The sequence below is a fragment of the Aquarana catesbeiana genome, linkage group LG05 (genome assembly GCF_042186555.1).
Source record: "Aquarana catesbeiana isolate 2022-GZ linkage group LG05, ASM4218655v1, whole genome shotgun sequence".
NCBI classification, from domain to species: Eukaryota; Metazoa; Chordata; class Amphibia; order Anura; family Ranidae; genus Aquarana; species Aquarana catesbeiana.
This window is the reverse complement of record NC_133328.1, coordinates 204,395,882-204,415,162: the sequence shown is the minus strand read 5'-3', so window position 1 is coordinate 204,415,162 and position 19,281 is coordinate 204,395,882. Positions and strand designations below refer to the sequence as shown.

The 19,281-nt window shown below is 44.7% G+C and overlaps 1 protein-coding gene across 1 annotated transcript in view; it reads left to right on the top strand.

Moving 5' to 3' along the window:
• Positions 1-19,281, top strand: part of EPDR1 (ependymin related 1) — a gene marked incomplete in the record, with an annotated part of 80,120 nt that overhangs the window by 58,354 nt on the left and 2,485 nt on the right.

The window sequence follows — 19,281 nt, the reverse complement described above, 5'->3', positions numbered from 1 at the left end:
TGATCGACCTGCTCCAGTCTACCTCCGATGATACTGAACCTAACCCTGACAACTTTCCGCCTGCTGTCCAGCGTGAAGTTCCAGTGCCCGTGTTCCAGCCTGAAGGCCCGGTGTCCGTGTCCCAGCCTGAAGTCCTGGTGCCTGTGTCCCAGCCTGAAATCCTGGTGCCTGTGTCCCAACCTGAAGTCCTGGTGCCTGTGTCCCAGCCTGAAGTTCTGGTGCCTGTGTCCCAGCCTTAATTTCCAGTGTCAGTATTCCAGCCTGAAGTTCCGGTGCCAGTATCCCAGCCTGAAGTTCCGGTGCCGGTGTCCCAGCCTGAAGTCCCAGTGCCCGTGTACCAGCCTGAAGTCCCAGTGCCCGTGTACCAGCCTGAAGTCCCAGTGCCTGTGTCCCAGCCTGAAGTCCTGGTGCCTGTGTCCCAGCCTGAAGTCCTGGTGCCTGTGTCCCAACCTGAAGTCCCGGTGCCTGTGTCCCAGCCTGAAGTTCTGGTGCCTGTGTCCCAGCCTGAAGTTCCAGTGCCAGTATCCCAGCCTGAAGTTCCTGGTGCCAGTGTCCCAGCCTGAAGTTCTGGAACCAGTATCCCAGCTTGAAGTTCCGGTGCCAGTATCCCAGCCTGAAATTCCAGTGCCAGTATCCCAGCCTCAAGTTCCAGTGCCAGTGTCCCAGCCTGAAGTTCCGGTGCCAGTGTCCCAGCCTGAAGTTCCGGTGTCAGTGTCCCAGCCTGAAGTTCCGGTGTCAGTGTCCCAGCCTGAAGTTCCGGTGCCCGTTTCCTGGTCTGAAATTTCAGTGCCCGTTTCCCGGGCTGAAGTTTCAGCGCCCGTTTCCCGGTCTGAAGTTACGGTGCCCATTTCCCGGTCTGAAGTTCCAGTGCCCATTTCCCGGCCTGAAGTTTTGGTGCCCGTTTCTCAGCCTTCTGGGCCAGTGCCCATTACCCGGTCTGTGGAGCCGGTGCCCGTTGCTCAGCCTGTGGGGCCAGGGCCCATTGCTCAGCCTGTGGGGCTGGTGCCCATTACCCAGCCTGTGGAGCTGTTGCCCGCTACCCAGTCTGCTGAACTGGTGCCCGTCAGCTTGTTAAGCCAGTACCAGTCATCCAACTTGCTGAGCCAGTGCCCGTCACCCAGCTTGCTGAGCCGGTGCTCGTTACCCAGACTACTGGGCCGGTGCCCGTTACCCAGCCTGTTGATATGGTGCTCGCTGCCCAGCCAGATGACCCGGAGCCTGCTGCCCTGCCAGATGACCCATAGCCTACAGCCCTGCCAGATGACCCAGAGCCTGCTGCCCTGCCAGATGAGCCTGCTGTCCAATTTGATGTGCTTACTGCCCAGCTTGACGTGCCCGTTGCGCAGCTCAATGTGCCTGCTGTCCAGGCTGATGTGCCTGCGCCTGCTGCCCAGCTCGATGTGCCTGCTACCCAGCTTGATGTATCCGCTGCCCAGTTTAATGTGTCCGAGCCTGCTGCCCAGCTTGACGTGCCCGTTGCCCAGCTCAATGTGCCTGCTGTCCAGGCTGATGTGCCTGCGCCTGCTGCCCAGCTCGATGTGCCTGCTGCCCAGCTTGATGTACCCGCTGCCCAGCTTAATGTGTCCGAGCCTGCTGCCCAGCTTGATGTGCCTGAGCCTGCTGCCCAGCTTAATGTGCCTGTGCCTGCTACCCAGCTTGAAGTGCCTGCTGCGCAGCTTGATGTGCCTGCTGCCCAGCTTGATGTGCCTTTTGCCCAGCTCGATGCAAGCACTGAACTTATTCTCTCTGGAGAAGAGACGCTTGAGAGGGGATATGATTTCAATTTACAAATACTGTACTGGTGACCCCACAATAGGGATAAAACTTTTTCGCAGAAGAGAGTTTAATAAGACTCGTGGCCACTCATTACAATCAGAAGAAAAGAGGTTTAACCTTAAACTACGTAGAGGGTTCTTTACTGTAAGAGCGGCAAGGATGTGGAATTCCCTTCCACAGGCGGTGGTCTCAGCGGGGAGCATTGATAGCTTCAAGAAACTATTAGATAATCACCTGAATGACCACAACATACAGGGATATATAATGTAATACTGACACATAATCACACACATAGGTTGGACTTGATGGACTTGTGTCTTTTTTCAACCTCACCTACTATGTAACTATGTAACTATGATGTGCCTGTTGCCCAGCTTGATGTGCCCGTGCCTGCTGCCCAGCTTGACATGCCCGTTGCCCAGCTCGATGTGCCTGCTGCCCAGCTCGATGTGCCTGCTGCCCAGCTTGATGTGCCTGCTGCCCAGCTTGATGTACCCTTGCCTGCTGCCCAGCTTGATGTGCCCATGCCTGCTGCCCAGCTTTATGTGCCTGTGCTTGCTACCCAGCTTGTGGTTCATGTGCCTGATACCCAGTTTGATGTGCCTACTGCCCAGCTTAATGTGCCTGTGCCCGCTGCCGAGCTTGTTATGTTAATGCCTGCTGCCTAGCTTGAGGTGCCCGTTGCCCAGCCTGATGTGTCTGTGCCCACTGCCCAGCTCGATGTACCCACTGCCTGGCTTGATGTACCACCGCTCGCTGCCCAGCTTAATGTGCCTCTGCCTGTTGCACGGTTTAAAGCCATGGACCTTCCACATGCCCAGCTTGATGTGACTCTGCCCGCTGCCTTGGACTTTCTTCTCGCCCAGTTAAATATGCCTATGCCCACTGCCCAGCTTGATGCCATGGACTTTTCCCAGCAGCGGCTAGTTGGAGCGTCCAGAGGGCGCTCCTTTGAGGGGGGTACTGTCAGGAAAGGTTCTACCCGCTAATGGCACTGTCTGACATTTAGCGTGCAGTACTGATATTCACCAGCGGGTGTCTCCTGGCAGTCTGGAACTGTCAGGGGAACTTTCCTCTGCTGGTGGTACCATGTGATCTTTTGGCCGTAGTACTGGCATCCATCAGCGGGTGGTTCCTGGCAGTGTGGAGCCGATGTCATCTCCTACGATCAGGCGTCACCTGAGCCTGATTGCAGATGTGTATAAATACCCGGCAGGCACACACACACCTTGCCTTGGTATCTTCCTTGTGCCCTGACCTGATTCTGTGAGCTCTGAACCTGATCCTGTCTCTGAACCTGATCCCTGTACCTGAACCCTGTGCCTTGTACCTGAACCCGTCCCTCCTGTGACCCTGTTACCTTTACCTTGCCCCGCAGCCTTATCCATCCATCCTCTCGTTGTCCTGTTTGTTCCCTGTCCCCATCTGCTGACCTCCCTTTGATGACCCTGACCTGGCTACGTTTACGATTCTGGCATTCACCTATTTATTGTATATACTTGTCTGACTGTTATTATTTTTGGGTCTCTGTTTAGTATTGGTTTAACTGTTTGATATTGGAGGTGGTTGTATTTATATATTGTCACTTATCTTAAATCATAATATTTTCACCTTACATGCGTTTGGTTCCTCTGTTGCTGTTCACACAGTTCTGGTCACACCTGATACATGACACATGGCTGTGGGCTTACTCTCTTTTCATGAACTGGAAAGAGGGACAGTTGATTTCTTAGGGTGACTCTTGCTTCTCTGCATGTGTATTCAAAGTCACACCTCTGAAGTCTGTTCTACTCCTTCTTACTTAAGCCACTCCCATTCCCCCTCCCTTCTATGTAGAGTTCAGGGATGTTTTCTTCAAGTAAGGGGCAGACTGGCTACCTTCCCATAGGCCCTACGACTGGCCAATAGATTTGGTCCCAAGTTTCACCCCTTCTCCCATGTATGCACTTACCCTCTCTCTGTCTCCAAATTTTAAAGGCATGGAAAAGTACATTGCTGAAAATCTTAATAGGGATTCATTCACCCTCCTCATCCTCAGCATTGGTGGGTGTATTTTTTTACACAGAAGTGGGACGGTACCCTTTATCCCTTCATCATATCTCTTTCCCACTCAGAAAATTCTTCAACCATAACCATGGGTTCAAAATTTTTTCAAAACTGGACCTCAGGGGGGCTTACAATTTAAACAGAATCTGTACTGGTGATGAATGTAAGACCATCTTTAATACCAGAGATGGGCGCAATGAACAACTGGTGATGCCCTTTGGGCTGTGCAATGTCCCAACGGTCTTTCATCTTCTTGTTAATGACATCTTTAGAGAGCTACTTTGTACACTTGAATGATATTTTGATGTTCTCTTCTCATCTCCCATCCTATCATCACCATGTCTGTACTGTTCTCCGGTGACTGCAGGTCAAAAGCCTTTAGGGGATGCTAGAAAATTGCAACTTTGAAGTTCCAGAAGTACCATTCTTAGGGATCATCATATCAGGAACATAGTTTGCACATAGACCCCTCTAAAGTGTCTGCACTATTGGATTGGCGTCTACCCACCAGCCTCAAAGCCACCCAGAGATTATTGGGATTCTTCAATTAGTACCATTAATTTATAAACAAACTATTCCGTATTGGTGGCAATTAGGACTCTTAATAGTAACACAATGTTTTCTTTAGTTGGCAGAAGCAAGCTGTGCTGGCTACACATGGTTGTTACTTTATTTGCAACATTTGCAAATTGTATGAAAAATGTGCAAAGCATCTTCAGTTTTAAAACACTATCAGCACTATTCAACAGCAATGCAAAGAACAAAGATATTGTGCTTTGATGTTTAAGTAATCCACAGTAACCAACTACAAACATGAAAATGCCCTGTAAAGTAATTCACACCTTCTAACATCAGAAGATGAGAAAGAGAGAAAGCCTGGGAAGCAGGGGCGTAACTACCACCATAGCGACCCATGCGGGCCCTATGGGGCCCACAGCCGAGTGGGGCCCAGTGAGGATAAGAGCACCGCCAGCACAGTCTCCCAGCCAGGGGAAGAGAGAGGAAAGGAAGAGGCGAGCTGTCCGTATCAGCAGAGAGCTGAATTGCCCGATGTAAGAGCTTTCATTAGAACTTCCATTGTTCCCGGGGCTCACGTCACATAGCTCCACCTTTTGGCCCGGTGCCTTTGATAGACAGAACGCCGATCCAATGCGGGACATGTGACGTCATCAAAGGCATTGGGCCAAGAGGTGGGGCTATGTGACGATGAGCCCCGGTAAGACAGGAAATTCAAATGAAAGCTGTTACAGGGGGCAATCCCGCTCTCTGCTGATCCGGGTGGCTTGCCTCTTCCTCTGCATAGGTGGGGCTGTATGGGGCACAGGCAGACCAGGCTGTATTGGGCACAGGTCACGCTGTATGGGGCACAGGTCACGATGTATTGGGCACAGGTCACGCTGTATTGGGCACAGGTCACGCTGTATTGGGCACAGGTCACGCTGCATTGGGCACAGGTCACGCTGTATGTGGCACAGATCACGCTGCATTGACACTAGGGCAGCTGTGGGGGGGGAGCTGTTTGCAGGGGGGCCCCATACAACATTTTGCTATGGGGCCCTGCTATTTCTAGTTACGCCCCTGCTGGGAAGGATAAAATAAGCAGCATGTGTAGAATACCACAGCAAAAAATTGGTTGTTGTCACATATCCCCGTTTCCACCCATGGGTTGAACATACAAACCCCCACAGCATAGGGTCAGCTTCTTATAACCTCACCTTATACTCATCAAGACAGTAACTCTTTCTCAGGATGTTTATAGCATCTATCGCCCTCATCATTGGTAGCCATTTGTCTTTTCCTAGTCCTATCCTGACAAAAAAAAAGCTCCCCAGTATGCAACCAGAGCTATACTCAACATTTTCATGCTATTATACTGGCATAGAGTCCCAAGGCTTCTAACAAGTATGTTTCCAAGAGCGATATCTGATTAATTAATTCTGCATCACATCAGCCATATTACAACCAGGGCATTTACAAGTACTTGTATCAAGTGTGTTTGTTGCTGTGACATTGTCTTGTAAGCAACACAGGTTTTATGGGGTCTCACAGTAGCATAAGTCTGCGTGTGTCGACTAAGCTATGAGTGTCTGAGACAAATATACTTACAGTTCACAATGTGATGTTTTCTCTAGATTAACAGTTGTACTTTCATTCTAATTTGAAAGGGTTACATTTTCAATTTATTTGACAGAAGCTGGTATGGGTTGTTGAGATTGGGGTTCAAATACATTTTTTGTCCATTGCCATTAGCAATACTGAAAGTGAAAATGTGCAGCACTTATAGATCTTTCATTTAGTACATTCCTAAAGGGCTCACTAATCGCAAATAACCTCTATAGCTCCACCTCACAGAGCTCTGGACACACTTGTTCAACCTTTGAAATATAAGACTTAATATTAGGCAGGGTATACATGTTGAGTTTTTTTTTTTCATTCTACCAGTGGGTTAAAAAAAAACAGACACATCTCTGTATCAACACAAGAGGGGAATACCCAGATCAGTGCTTGAAGCCATTGCCTCCAAGTGGTGATTGAATGCTTGCTTTCAAGCATACAGAAACTGTTTGACAGAAGCCAGTCACTAGATCGATCAGTATATACCCTGCTTTATTCTCCTAAAGTTTTAAAAATTGTGGCATATGCACAATACACTATACACAATACTGTACCCCATCCATCTTTGCCTTTGCTGAGGAGTAATTACCTAGCCCACAGCAACTGATATCTCCTCCTATCATATAAAACTGTTTTTCAGAACTATAAATAATTGTATTTTCCCCTATGGTAACTAGATTTGCTGGGTAGAGCAATGCATTTCTGTTTTCACCATTAACAGCAAAGATAACTATTTGCTTTTCTGACCTAGATCCCAGCAGGGTGGAATCTGCAGAGAGAATACATACAGATGAGCAGTTATCTCCCTTGGCAACCTTACAAAATATCAACTCATCTGGTAATGGATACTCCACATTCAAATGTCCATACACCTCACCATTACTATAGACAACCAGGTCTCTATCCTGGCCTCTACCTGGTGAAAATGCTTACCACTTCACACCTGTGCTTCAGGGCTTTATCAGGTTTTCTGCAAGAAGCCCCTTTTGAGTCAAGTCCAATCTTTTAAGTGGGTATCCTCCTGGGTTTCAGACAGGAGTTCTGCAACTTTCTGATAATTTCCTGGTCCTTCCATCTCCCGAGGGTTGTCTGCTGCCACAGCAAGCATGTCCTTGACTGTTAGCTGGCCATCAGAACCTCAGTCTAGCCTAGCAGAAAATCTCTCTGTCTGCTTGCTTAATGTGGTCTTACAGTACTTTGGGGTGAATTCCATGTACCAAAATAACTGGAAGCAAACATGCAATGGACTGTGGGACTTATGGCATTACCATTAATAAACATACCAAACTCCCAATTTTGTCTATCTTTGTTGAGTACAGCCTTTAAAACATTATTCCGAGTGTTGGTGCTCTGCAGTACCAGCCCATATATCAGAGGAGGACACACAGAAGTACAAAGTGACTGAAGATTCAGCAGTTTATATGGTTGTTTCATCATGTCTATTAGAAAAGGAAACCCTGAATCCAAGATAAACATCCTGTTGAGAACCTTATGAGATTTAGAGGATGTATTTGACATTTTCACAGCTGAAGGTAGCATCACTTACAGCTGACACATGCACCATATCCATTACCATCCTCTCTGACACACTTGCAATAAGCCGCTCCATAACCTCTACAAGGACGCTATCAGTTTGGTATACTACATCTTTAACAAATATAGACAGGGTGTTCTGCTGTTCCCTAAAATAACCAAGCAAATTAAATAAGTGACACAAAAAGAACCCTATTCATAGAAATGCAAAATAAGTGCTCAAACAAGTAAAATAAAGTCCACTCCAGAGGTGCAGACAGTGATCTTCACATCAAATGTGTTCCTTTCTTCCACCATACAAGTGTTACGAAGCAACTTACCAAAACGTCAAACCCAATGACAAAGAGGTCTGAATGCGCTCAGTGCAGCCAATGAAGGATCTCTGTCCACTCAAGCAATATTGTATCTCCAAAGGCAGTTTACACAAACTCAAATCCCACAATGGTAACCAGTAGCGAGGAACAGAGAGGTAACTCCTTTGTGAAGTACCAAAATACTCAAGTTTATTGCATAAAATAGAAATGTATTCACAAGAAACAAAAGCAAACAAAACAGTGCTTTGCTCCAGCTGATGGGTGAGTGTGAAAACATCACCACTATACCACATTTCATCAACACAGATGTCATCCAGGGGCAAGGTGTTGTACCTCCATGGGTAATGTGGAGGGTATCTTTTTTTGGTTTATTTGCATTTTTGTGTAATTGATTATGCTCTTTTGAGCCATTTTTGTATTAATAAAGGATATTTAAATATAATGAAGTCCCATTTATACACCATTCAATCTCTATTGTAATATATATTACATGATTGTTGTTGTGATAGCTGTGTCATATCAGATTTTTGTAGATGGCTTGATGGCTTAAAGTTAGCAATTGAGGCCACACTGAATTTTAGTGGACTGGCTAGTATTTATTCTGATTCCCTATAAATTTTAGTGGTGAAAATTAGTATATTTTCAACATTATGAGCCTGTGGATGGTCATTTAACCCATGTATATTCTCTTCTACCTTTGACAAAACACTCTGGTCCACCATGACGGCACCACAGTTGTCCTAAGCTCTGACACTCTGGGCCTCTCAGAGGTTTCTAGAGACACATCTGTTGCATCTGAATCTATTACTAAGGGAAATTATAAACTTTCTTCAGTGGTCATCCCTACTATATCAACACTTTTCTTTTATGAATCAGGTATACACATAGAGGTCTTTATGCCATCAAACGTCAAATGATTTTTAAATTTAATAATAACACCTATCTCTTCCCTCTGCACAGGACATTGAACAGAGGAAAGTCTTACTGCAAACATATAGTAGGCCCCGCTAATGGGGTCACTCCCACTTCATAGCAGACAGTTTTACTTTCGACCTCTCCAAGGACTAACATATCATTATCAGCACTCTTCTCTTTTAAGAAGGTTTTATCATACTTCTGAGGTTTCACCTTCATTTTGGAATCTTGAGTTGTGATAAAACTGGCTACTGCTCTTGTCATGGACCTGGCATTCCACCAATACAGCCACTGGGCGAAAAAGCAGCAAGTGCAATATGCACCTTGTCACCCCCTGAAGACTTGAATAGGACTGTTCCACTATTTCTAGGGGTAACTGCAGGCGCATTATCAACACAGACCTGGTGGTTAAACACATACTCCTCTGTCTGGGCAGGTTACCTTGAGCTGTATCCCAGGACAAGGGACATTTGGTGAGAACATGCTCTCACCATTTACTACACTTGAAACAACACTCTTGCTTTCATGTTTTGTTAGGGCTTTCCATAATACATCTTTTTGCAAGCTGAGGCTCATTGATATCCTTCCTGGACTTTTGGGTAGCCTGCTTTTAAGACTTTTTCAGAAAACCTTGCCTGTCTGTTGCAGGAGTAGACAGCTTTTCCCCAACTAGAACTGGTGAAGCTTGCATTCTTGTTAAGATGTCAGGCCACATAATTCACTCTATCCACTTGGTCACATCACTATCATCCTCTGGGGCCTGAGGATCTATCAAATAAATTAGGTGGTAGAAATCCTTATTTAGCTCCATATGCTGCAGTATATCCTCATGTTTCCCAGCATAGACCTGCTAGTTTGACAATAATAGAGGTGCCAGCAATGGCCCCATGCCATTCTTTGGCCAGTCCTTTTGCATTACCACCTGCCAAAACTTTTTTAAGAACTCCCCCACATCATCACAGGGTAAGGTAACTTTTGAAACAAGTTAACAGCCCACCGGTTACCACTTGCAATCACAGGATCATCCATACTGTAGATTTACAGCTCAGCACAGACCCAGCAAATGGTGCTAGCACGTGTTCACAGTTCTCATCCTCAGGATACTGTTGCTTTAAAACTAACAGGAATACACTTGCCACACTCAGTGTGTTTTGTCTTTCATTGGTAATTGTAACACAAAGCGTACACAGTTCATCAGAAGAGAAAGTATTCCTTAGCAGGGGTCAGCAGACTGCAAGCAGAAAAATTTCAGCTTTTGCCCGCAATCTCCACACATTGCGAGATTTAGCTTCAAATGGAGATTTTTTTTAAGGACTCAGCAGAAGGCATTTTAGGTCTTTTCCCCACTTTTATTCATCCAGATATCAAAGTAACACAGTTTTCTGCCCATGCAGGAGTTAGCATAACAACAGGTTTCAGTCTCCTGACTATTTTGTTACACAGCTATTTCTCTGTAGGACTGAGCTTCTTCAGTCTCGGACTCTCTGCTTAATTAGAGTCTTCAGTCACCAGACTGGACCTGTTATCTGCTCACATACAGACTGCTATTTCATTAGGTTGTAAATACCAGTCTGTTTGGATAGGGACTACCTCTGTCCCTTCTCAGTCTCCTGCTTCTAGTTGTTAGTCTTGCCTCGCAACTTTTCTGTGTAGGCTAAGCTGGTCTGTACACACGTGTGTCTTGCAGCACACAGAGGCAGAGCCTAACTAGAAAATACCTTCTGTTGTGGGCAAAAACCAATCTGACCCATATCAGTTTTACACATGTTCAGGGACCCTTTCCCTGCTGAAACAGGCACTATTTGCACCTTTATACAGTAATAGACCATCCGTCTGTCAAAAAATAAATAAATATATGTATATATATATATATATATATATATATATATATATACTGTACTATTTAACTACTAAAGTATTATACTGCATAAAACCTTTCTCCCACCCTCTAAATTATTGCATATGTCTTTTATTAACATCATAAAGGAAAAAAAATGATGAGAAAAAGCTCTTGAAGGCTTTAGTAATCATTTTTAGCTTATTAATACTTTATGGTTCCGATAATTAGGGGCATGGTAGGGGTGCATTTTTTGCTTGCACACTTTTGTAAAAAGATGCCCCACTTTATCTCATAAGTTTGGGAGGTATGTACATATATATATATATATATATATAAAACAGCATATTAAAAATAGCTAAAATAAAGGACCATTGTAGTTTCCCCTTTAGAAATAAAGGCAACAAGCCTTTCTTTTTGTCTTTCCATAAATACCATTATAAGAATATTAAAAAACACTTGTTTTACCGAAAAAAAAACTGTGGACAAACTGAAAAAGATATTACCTTTAAAAAAGATGAGATGAAAGTGAATGAGGAATTTCTTTAACCTTAGGAAAGGAAGCTTCCTTAGTTACATATAGTGATTTGCACGTTACTAAGATCAACAATGCCTGTTCATTTACTTTCAGAGTTTGTTATCCCAGGAGCATACCTAAACATTAATGCTGGACACAGTGGAAACTTGTATATTGAAAGGTTGACAGTATGGTTCCCATGGGAAGTTTTCAAACCTTACAGTGCTATGAATAGGTTCACATGTTACTCTGAATAGGTCTGAGATGGTAATCCAATTCATATTGCGCAAAGTCCTTTTTTATCAAATTTTTTTTCTCCCCTTTAATTGTCTACACAGAGACTGAGATCCCTCTGGTGAGTGTACACTGGCAGAAATGAGAGAAAAACAGCTGCAAAATGTCTGATGTATTGACCAGCTCTTGTAATGTTAGAACAAGTGATTTCAAGCACAAAGTTGGGCAATAAAAATAATAAATATTACTTTTGGACAGGCACCTGCTATGGCTTTTAGCAGCTCTCACATTTATTCACTGTTCTGATTCATCTGTTAATCTTCTAGCATATAGATACATCTACTACATACAGTATAAATATCAGTATTTAATTTTATAACCAAAGGTGCCCAGAGATGTCAGATGATCTTTATCTGATCGACATTAGGTGATTGTTTTCTATCATGATGTAATGGGTAATAGGTAATCATAAATTTCGGCAGATACTCTCAGCAGATTGATAGTAAGCGGAAAAGGCTACTGCTAGGTTGGATTTTTTGGGCAAAGCCCTACTGTTCCCTCAAGATTAGGGATGGGCCGACCACCCCCCGGTTCGGCTGGCACCAGAACACCTTGAACAGGGAAAAAGTTCCAGCAAACATGCAAACCCAATTAAAGTCTAGTAAATATTAAAAATAAAGGCACAGTGGCAGTTTAGATATAACCCTTCAAATTTGAAGTGGCTAGAGTGGAGTTTCAATTAATGTCAATGGACGGCGTGAGTTGCAAACAAATGGTCATATTGTGAAAACTATCAGGACTATCAGGACTATGGCTTAGCTGTGGACATGTGTAGTGGCAGCAGGGATAGCTGAACATTTTGATATAAGATTTGTGTAGGTGGGCTTGAAAATGAGGGAGTGGTGGCAGTTTAGAAATCTTGTCCTGATTTTTCAGCTTTTGTCACCTCCCACTCCAGTTTTGAACATTTCGTCATTCATTCCTATGGGACCAATTTCGCCGCAAAAACAATGATATTTCATGAACCATTCGGTGAAACGTTCCACAAAGTAATAGCACACCAATCGGGAACAATCCGCACGTTTCGGTATATTACGTGTCTATGTAGTGTAAAAACTGTGGGAGGAGTTAGGGTGGTAAATTTGGCTATAATAAGAATAACTAGAAAATGCATTTCCTGGAGAAAATGCATGGAAAAATGCTGAATAGCATCTCCCTATCTGCTAGCTGCTTGTCCCCTGAACACACTGTAAAAAACATCTCCTCACTATCTGCCTGAGTGAGCGACAGTGTGAGAGAACCCTTCAAACAAGCCTTAATAAATCCACAACAGTACATGCTATCGAAACAGCGACTTCACCGTTAGAGACACACGGCCTTTGTGAACGTATCGGTATACAATTTATGTTGATAAACTTAAAAATGTGGGCATGTCAGCGATTTAAAAAAGAAGTTGGCTGTGCGTTTCGCTGGGAAATGTGAAGAATTTTATACAGGACAGTCAATGGAAGAAAGTGTAGAACTCTTGTCATTTGGAAGCTCAACCAGCCAAAAGTAAAAGGCGTATCACAAAACATTGCCCGAAACTAGACAAAAATACCTACGTTTTGAGGTATAAATTGTGTATGACAAGTAGATCTTGTGGGCGTGAGAGCAATTTATAGAGAAGGAACTAAGATCATTTTTTTTTATGCTCTAGGTATGACATCATCCACTCTAAGCACCCTAATAGACACTCAATTTAATCGATAAAATTTCCTGAAATGATCACTAAACTTAAACAGCTTTTTCACAAAAACTGTAAAAGGTATCAAACTGAAAAGATATAGCCAGATAGCTGAATATTTTGTGAACATTTTAAAGTTTATTTGGCGTCTGTAGGTGAAAGTATGAAGGAGCTGAAACTTCTGGGAGCGGAAGAAGATTTTAAGGATTTGAAGCATGCTTCCATTCACTTCAATGTTAGAAAAAAGTGTTAAAAAGCTTAATATTTTAAAAAGTATAAATAGTAGAAAAAAACGTTGAAAAGCCCCATCATTAGCTAAAAGAGCTGAACATTTTAAAAGTTGAATGGTTTTAATAGCTGAAAGTATGCAGAAGTTATGCAGAGCCAAAAAACGTACGGAATAAAATTAAAATTAAAACTAGAAAATGCATTTCCTGGAGAAAATGCGTGGGAATGCTGAATAGCATCTCCCTGTCTGCTAGCTGCCTGTCCCCTGATAAAAAACAGCTGCCTGAGTGAGAGACAGTGTGAGAAAATCCTTCAAACAAGCCTTAATAAATCCACAACAGTACATGCTATGGGAACTGTGAAGAATTTTATACATCAACACTTCCCCATCATATTGCCCCATCAAAACGACCCCCATCAAATTAGCCCCATCAAAACTGCCCCATCATATTGCCACCATCCAAACGGCCCCCATCAAAACTGCCCCATCATATTGCCACCATCAAATCTGCCCCCATCATATTGCCCCATCAAAACTGCCCCATCAAAATTTCCCCTAGAAAACTGCCCCCATCATATTGCCACAAGAATAACTGCCCCATCAAAACTGCCCCATCATATTGCCACCATCAAAACTGCCCCATCAAAACTGCCCCATCAAATTTGCCCCATCAAAACTGCCCTATCATATTGCCACCCTCAAAACTGCCCCCATCAGAATTGCCCCATCAAAACTGCCCCATAATATAGCCACCATCAAAACTGCCCCATCAGAATTGCCGCATCAAAACAGCCCCATCATATTGCCACCATCAAAACTGCCCCATCAAAATTGCCCAATCAAAACTGCCCCATCATATTCCTCTATTATAAATCAGTACATGGTGTGTCTGTCCCCTCCCCCGGGCTCTGTAATCAGAGCTGAGATGCTCCAGCCGCCTCCCCCACCACCCATCACTGTGTATAAGAAGTTTTGGTAACCATGGAAACAAAAGCCTTTAAAATTAAATTTCCTGAAACGATCACTAAACTTAAACGGCTTTTTCACAAAAACTGTAAAAGATATCTAACTGAAATGATATAGCCAGATAGCTGAATATTTTGTGAACATTTTAAAGTTTGTTTGGCGACTGTAGGTGAAAGTATGAAGGAGCTGAAACTTTTGGCAGCGGAAGAAGATTTCAAGGATTTGAAGCATGCGCTCATTTACTTCAATGTTAAAAAAAGTGTTAAAAAGCTTAATATTTTAAAAAGTATAAATAGTAGAAAAAAAGTTGAAGAAGTCCCATCATCATCTGAAAGAGCTGAACATTTTAAAAGTTGAATGGCTTTAATAACTGAAAGTATGCAGAAGTTACAGAGAGCCAAATAACGTACGGAATAATAAAATTAAAAATAAATAAAAACAAATAACAATAGTGGGACTGCTGAAGCATTCCCACTAATTAAAATTAAAATTAATAATAATAATAAGTAAAAAAATGAATAACAATAGTGGGACTGCTGAAACATTCCCACTAATAATATATATGTGAGATAACAGTAAGTGGTCTTGCTATGCAAGAACACTTAATGAAATATTCCTTTAACCACTTGCCTACAGGGCACTTACACTCCCTTCCTGCCCAGGCCATTTTTCAGCTTTCAGTGCTGTCGCACTGTGAATGACAATTGCGTGGTCATGCTACACTGTACCCAAACAAATTTTTTATCATTTTCTTCACACAAATAGAGCTTTCTTTTGGTGGTATTTAATCACTGTTGGGTTTATTTTTTACTAAAAAAGAAAAAAGACCAAAAATTTTGAAAAAAATTTTTTTACTTAGTTTCTGTCAGTAAATTTTGTAACTAAGTAATTTTTCTCCTTCACTGATGTGCACTGATGAGGCGGCACTGATGGGCACTGATAGGTTGGACTGGTGGGCATTGATGAGGTGGCACTTATGGGCACTGATTAGGTGGCACTGACGAGGAGGCACTAATATGCCGCACCTATGGGCACTGATAGGTGGCACTGATGAGCACTGATAGGCAGCACTTAAGGGCACTGTTAGGCAGCACTGGTGGGCACTGATAGGCGGCATGGACAGGTGGTACTGATGGGCACTGATGGGTGGCACTGATGGGCGACACTGATGGGCATTGATCGACAGCAGTGATGGGCTTTGATGGGCAGCACTGATAGGCGGCACTGATAGCCAGCACTGACTGGCATCGCTAATGGGCACTGATTGGTGCCACTTGTGGGCAGTGGTGGGCACTGATTGCTGCCAATGGTGGGCACTGATTGCTGCCACTGCTGGGCAGTGGTGGGCACTGATTGGTGACACAGTTGGTGCTATATTGTAATCAGGGCACTGATGATCAGTGCCCTAATTACATGTGTAGATGTCCCCCTGCGTGGAGATGCCACTGATTGACTCTCCTCGCCACACACTCTGACGGTGTGAGGTGAGGAGCGCCGATTACCAGCATCTCCTGTTTGTGTGTTGTGACCGGCTGTGATTGGACACAGGCGATCACATGGTTAAAGAACCACGGACGTGGCTCTTTAAAGAGATCGGGGTCGGGCCGTGTCCTAGCAACACGGCGCGGTTGCGATCGCCGCGCTGCGCGCCTCCTCAGGGGAGCGAGAGCGGGCCCTCTGGGATGCTGTCATATGACGCCATCCCAGAACGAGAGCCGCACCGCCCGGTCATCATTTGACGGTGGGAGGGCGGCAACTAGCTAAATATTGTGCCTGGGGGGTCCTTAGTATGCTTGTAAAGTGGCGCATCTGTGTGAATTATAGAACATCCCGCAGCAATAATGACATTTATAAAGCAAATATTGTCATTTAAACTAGCTCGCGGCTGTAATGTTTGCCGACTCCCGGCAATATAGATGAGAAAAAAAAAAAACGTGTGGGATCCCACCAGTCCATACCAGGCTCTATACCAGACCCTTATCCGAGCAAGCAGCCTGGCAGGCGAGGAAAGCACCCCCATCATGAACCATACCAGGCCACTTGCCCTCAACATGGGGAGGGTGCTTTGGGGTACGAACTCCCAATGCATCTTGTCCCCATGTAGATGGGGACAAGGGCCTCTTCCCGATAACCCTGGCCAATGGTTGCCGGGGTCTGTGGGTGGGGGGCTTATCGCAATCTGGAAGACCCCTTCAACAAGGGGACCCCCAGATCCTGGCCCCTCTATGTGAATGAGTATTGGATACATCGTACCCCTACCCATTCACAAATAAAAGTGTCAAAATAGTAAAAGCCACTTGAGACAGTTTTTAACAAATCCTTTATTAAAAAAGAAAAAAAATAAGGTGTCCCATGATGTAAAGCCACCGTCAATCACGCCGCCCGATGGACCCTAAACTAGCAAAAATGAAAACGCTTTGTCCCCATAGGAGGCCTCCTGACAACTGCTCTCTCTTCACTTTTACAGCTCTTATATAGGAAAGAATGGGGCCACCCAGTGACATAGCCGGATGACCCCGCCCCTTCTGACCTATTCACATGGGGGGGTGGGATCTGGGGGCCCCCTCATTAAAGGGGGCTTCCAGATTCCGATAAGCCCCCCCCGCTCGCTGACCCCAACAACCACCAGCCAGGGTTGTTGGGAAGAGGCCCTTGTCCCCATCAACATGGTGACAATGTGCTTTGGGTGGCACCCCAAAGCACTCTCCCCATGTTGAGGGCAAGTGGTATGGTTCAGAAGGGGGGTGCTGGCTCGCCCCCCCCTTTTCTGGCCTGCCAGGCTGCTTGCTCAGATAAGGGTCTGGTATGGATTTTGGGGGGGACTCCACGCCAATTTTATTTTATTTTGGTGTGGAGTTCCCCTTAAAATCCATACCAGACCCAAAGGGCCTGGTATGGATTTGGGGGGGGGGGGGTATGCCATTTTTTTTCTTAATTCTGTCATAGGGTTCCCCTTAACCACTTCAATGCACCGTATTATATACTCAGCACTGCACTATATACTCTTCACTGCGTTATATACACTACACTGTCTGCACTATATACTCTGCACTGTGTTATGTACACTACACTGACTGCACTATATATGCTGCACTGCATTATATACACTACATTGACTGCACTATATACTCTGCACTGCGTTATATACACTACACTGACTGCACTGCATTATATACACTACACTGGCTGCACTATATACTCTGCACTGTGTTATATATTCTACACTGACTGCACGCTCAATCCACTAACTAACCTGTCTAATCTCTCTTCATTCATAAACACTATACATGGCCGCGATGTAAGCAGCCTTATATAGTGTGAGGCGTGAACTTAGCCCCTGAGCCATGATTGGCCAAAGGCACCCTGCCTTTGGCCAATCATGCCTCTCACAGCACATTGTGCTGTGATTGACCAAAGCATACAGGTCAGGTGCATGCTTTGCCCAATCAGCAGCCTTCAATGCACTGCGATCTAGCAGTGCATTATGGGGCGCATCGCAGCGGGCGAACGTCCTGTGAGCTCCCCATATGTTCGTTTGTTCTACGAACAAAGGAACCTGATGTTCGAGTCGAATCTATGTTCGACTCAAACATTGGGCCCATCCCTACTCAAGATAGCAACAATGACAGCAACAAAGAATTATTCTTGAGTCAGATTGCAATTGCTCCTTATTTGCCTTCAACCGAAACCAATAATGCTGTTATGCCTGTTTGCATTCAACATTTCAATTCCAAGGCCCCAGTCATCACTGTGTTCTGAAACCTCAGAACATGATTTCCAATATTTTGACATCAGCACAATTTATCTTTCACAGTGGAATTTCCTTCACTACAGATTTTTATGTGAGGGAACTAAATGGAGTAACTGGAATGGCATGTATTATGCATCACAGTCATGTCATTGCCTTATTTAAAATCAATAATGCCATAAAATCAAACACAATAAATATAACATAAAGGAGGAGGAGCGTTCAAATCAAAAAGGTAAATGACCAGATAAAAGTACCATCATCCCAAATGACTATTGCAATAATATTGTGAATGAGGTAGAGAGCGGTCGCAGTTAGCTGCCTCTGTCGGCCTGCATCTCAATACCCCATAACAGGGACAACAACCCCTAAAGAGGGGGAAGGGGGGGGGACTATTGCGGTACTAATAAAGTGAAAATTACAGTACACAAAGGTAGAGAAAGAGGGCAATAAGGTAGTATAAAAATTCCATTTTAATAGAAAACATAATTAAAAAATTGTAACAATATCACATAACAGTTGTAATTTAAAAATGGAAGCAGTCAATACAACCAATTGGATTACAACCCATAGTGTTAGTAGACACAAATAGAGCTTGAATTCTCGACCGGTTTCGCGGTTTTACCGCTTCCTCAGGAGAGCAATATCTGTGGTGCAACATATGATAATTGTAATGAGTAAAACACACAAAAAATTTTTTTCTCATAGTAACATTGTTAATGCAGCACAAACATTTAGAGAGAATATTACACAATTATATACAATTAGGTAGGGAAAGAATGAGCTCACCCGTTCTACGGCTCCCGGTGGGTATACACGGCCTCAAACGATTCCCCCCGTGGCGGACACAGGGGATGACTAAACAGCCTCTGAATGAATAAATGGGATGGTAAGATAAAGGGGTATGGACTGGAAAATCAATTAGGAGGGAGTATGAGGTGAGGAGGTGCCATTAGTGTGCCTCTAGGATTGGAAACGTGTGCAGGGAAGGGGGCCAAGGAAGTGTTGAGGAAATGGGTAGAAGGTGAATGGACAAAGGGAAGGGGGGAAAAAACAGGGGGAAAGGGGGAGGGGGGGGAAGGAGAAAGGTTAGGGCAAGAAGGGAGGGGGGGGAAAGGGGGGGGGAGGGGGAAGAAGGGGGGGAGGCAAAGGGGGGAGGGGAAGGGAAGGGAAAAGGGAAGGGGGGGGAGGAGGGAAGGGGAGGAAAAAGGGGGGGGGGAAGGGAAGGGGAGGGGGGAGGGAAACGGGGGGAGGGGAAGAGGGAGGGAGGGGGGGGGGGAAGGGGCAGGGGCGGGAAAAGGGGGGGGGGGAAGTGGGGGGGGAGG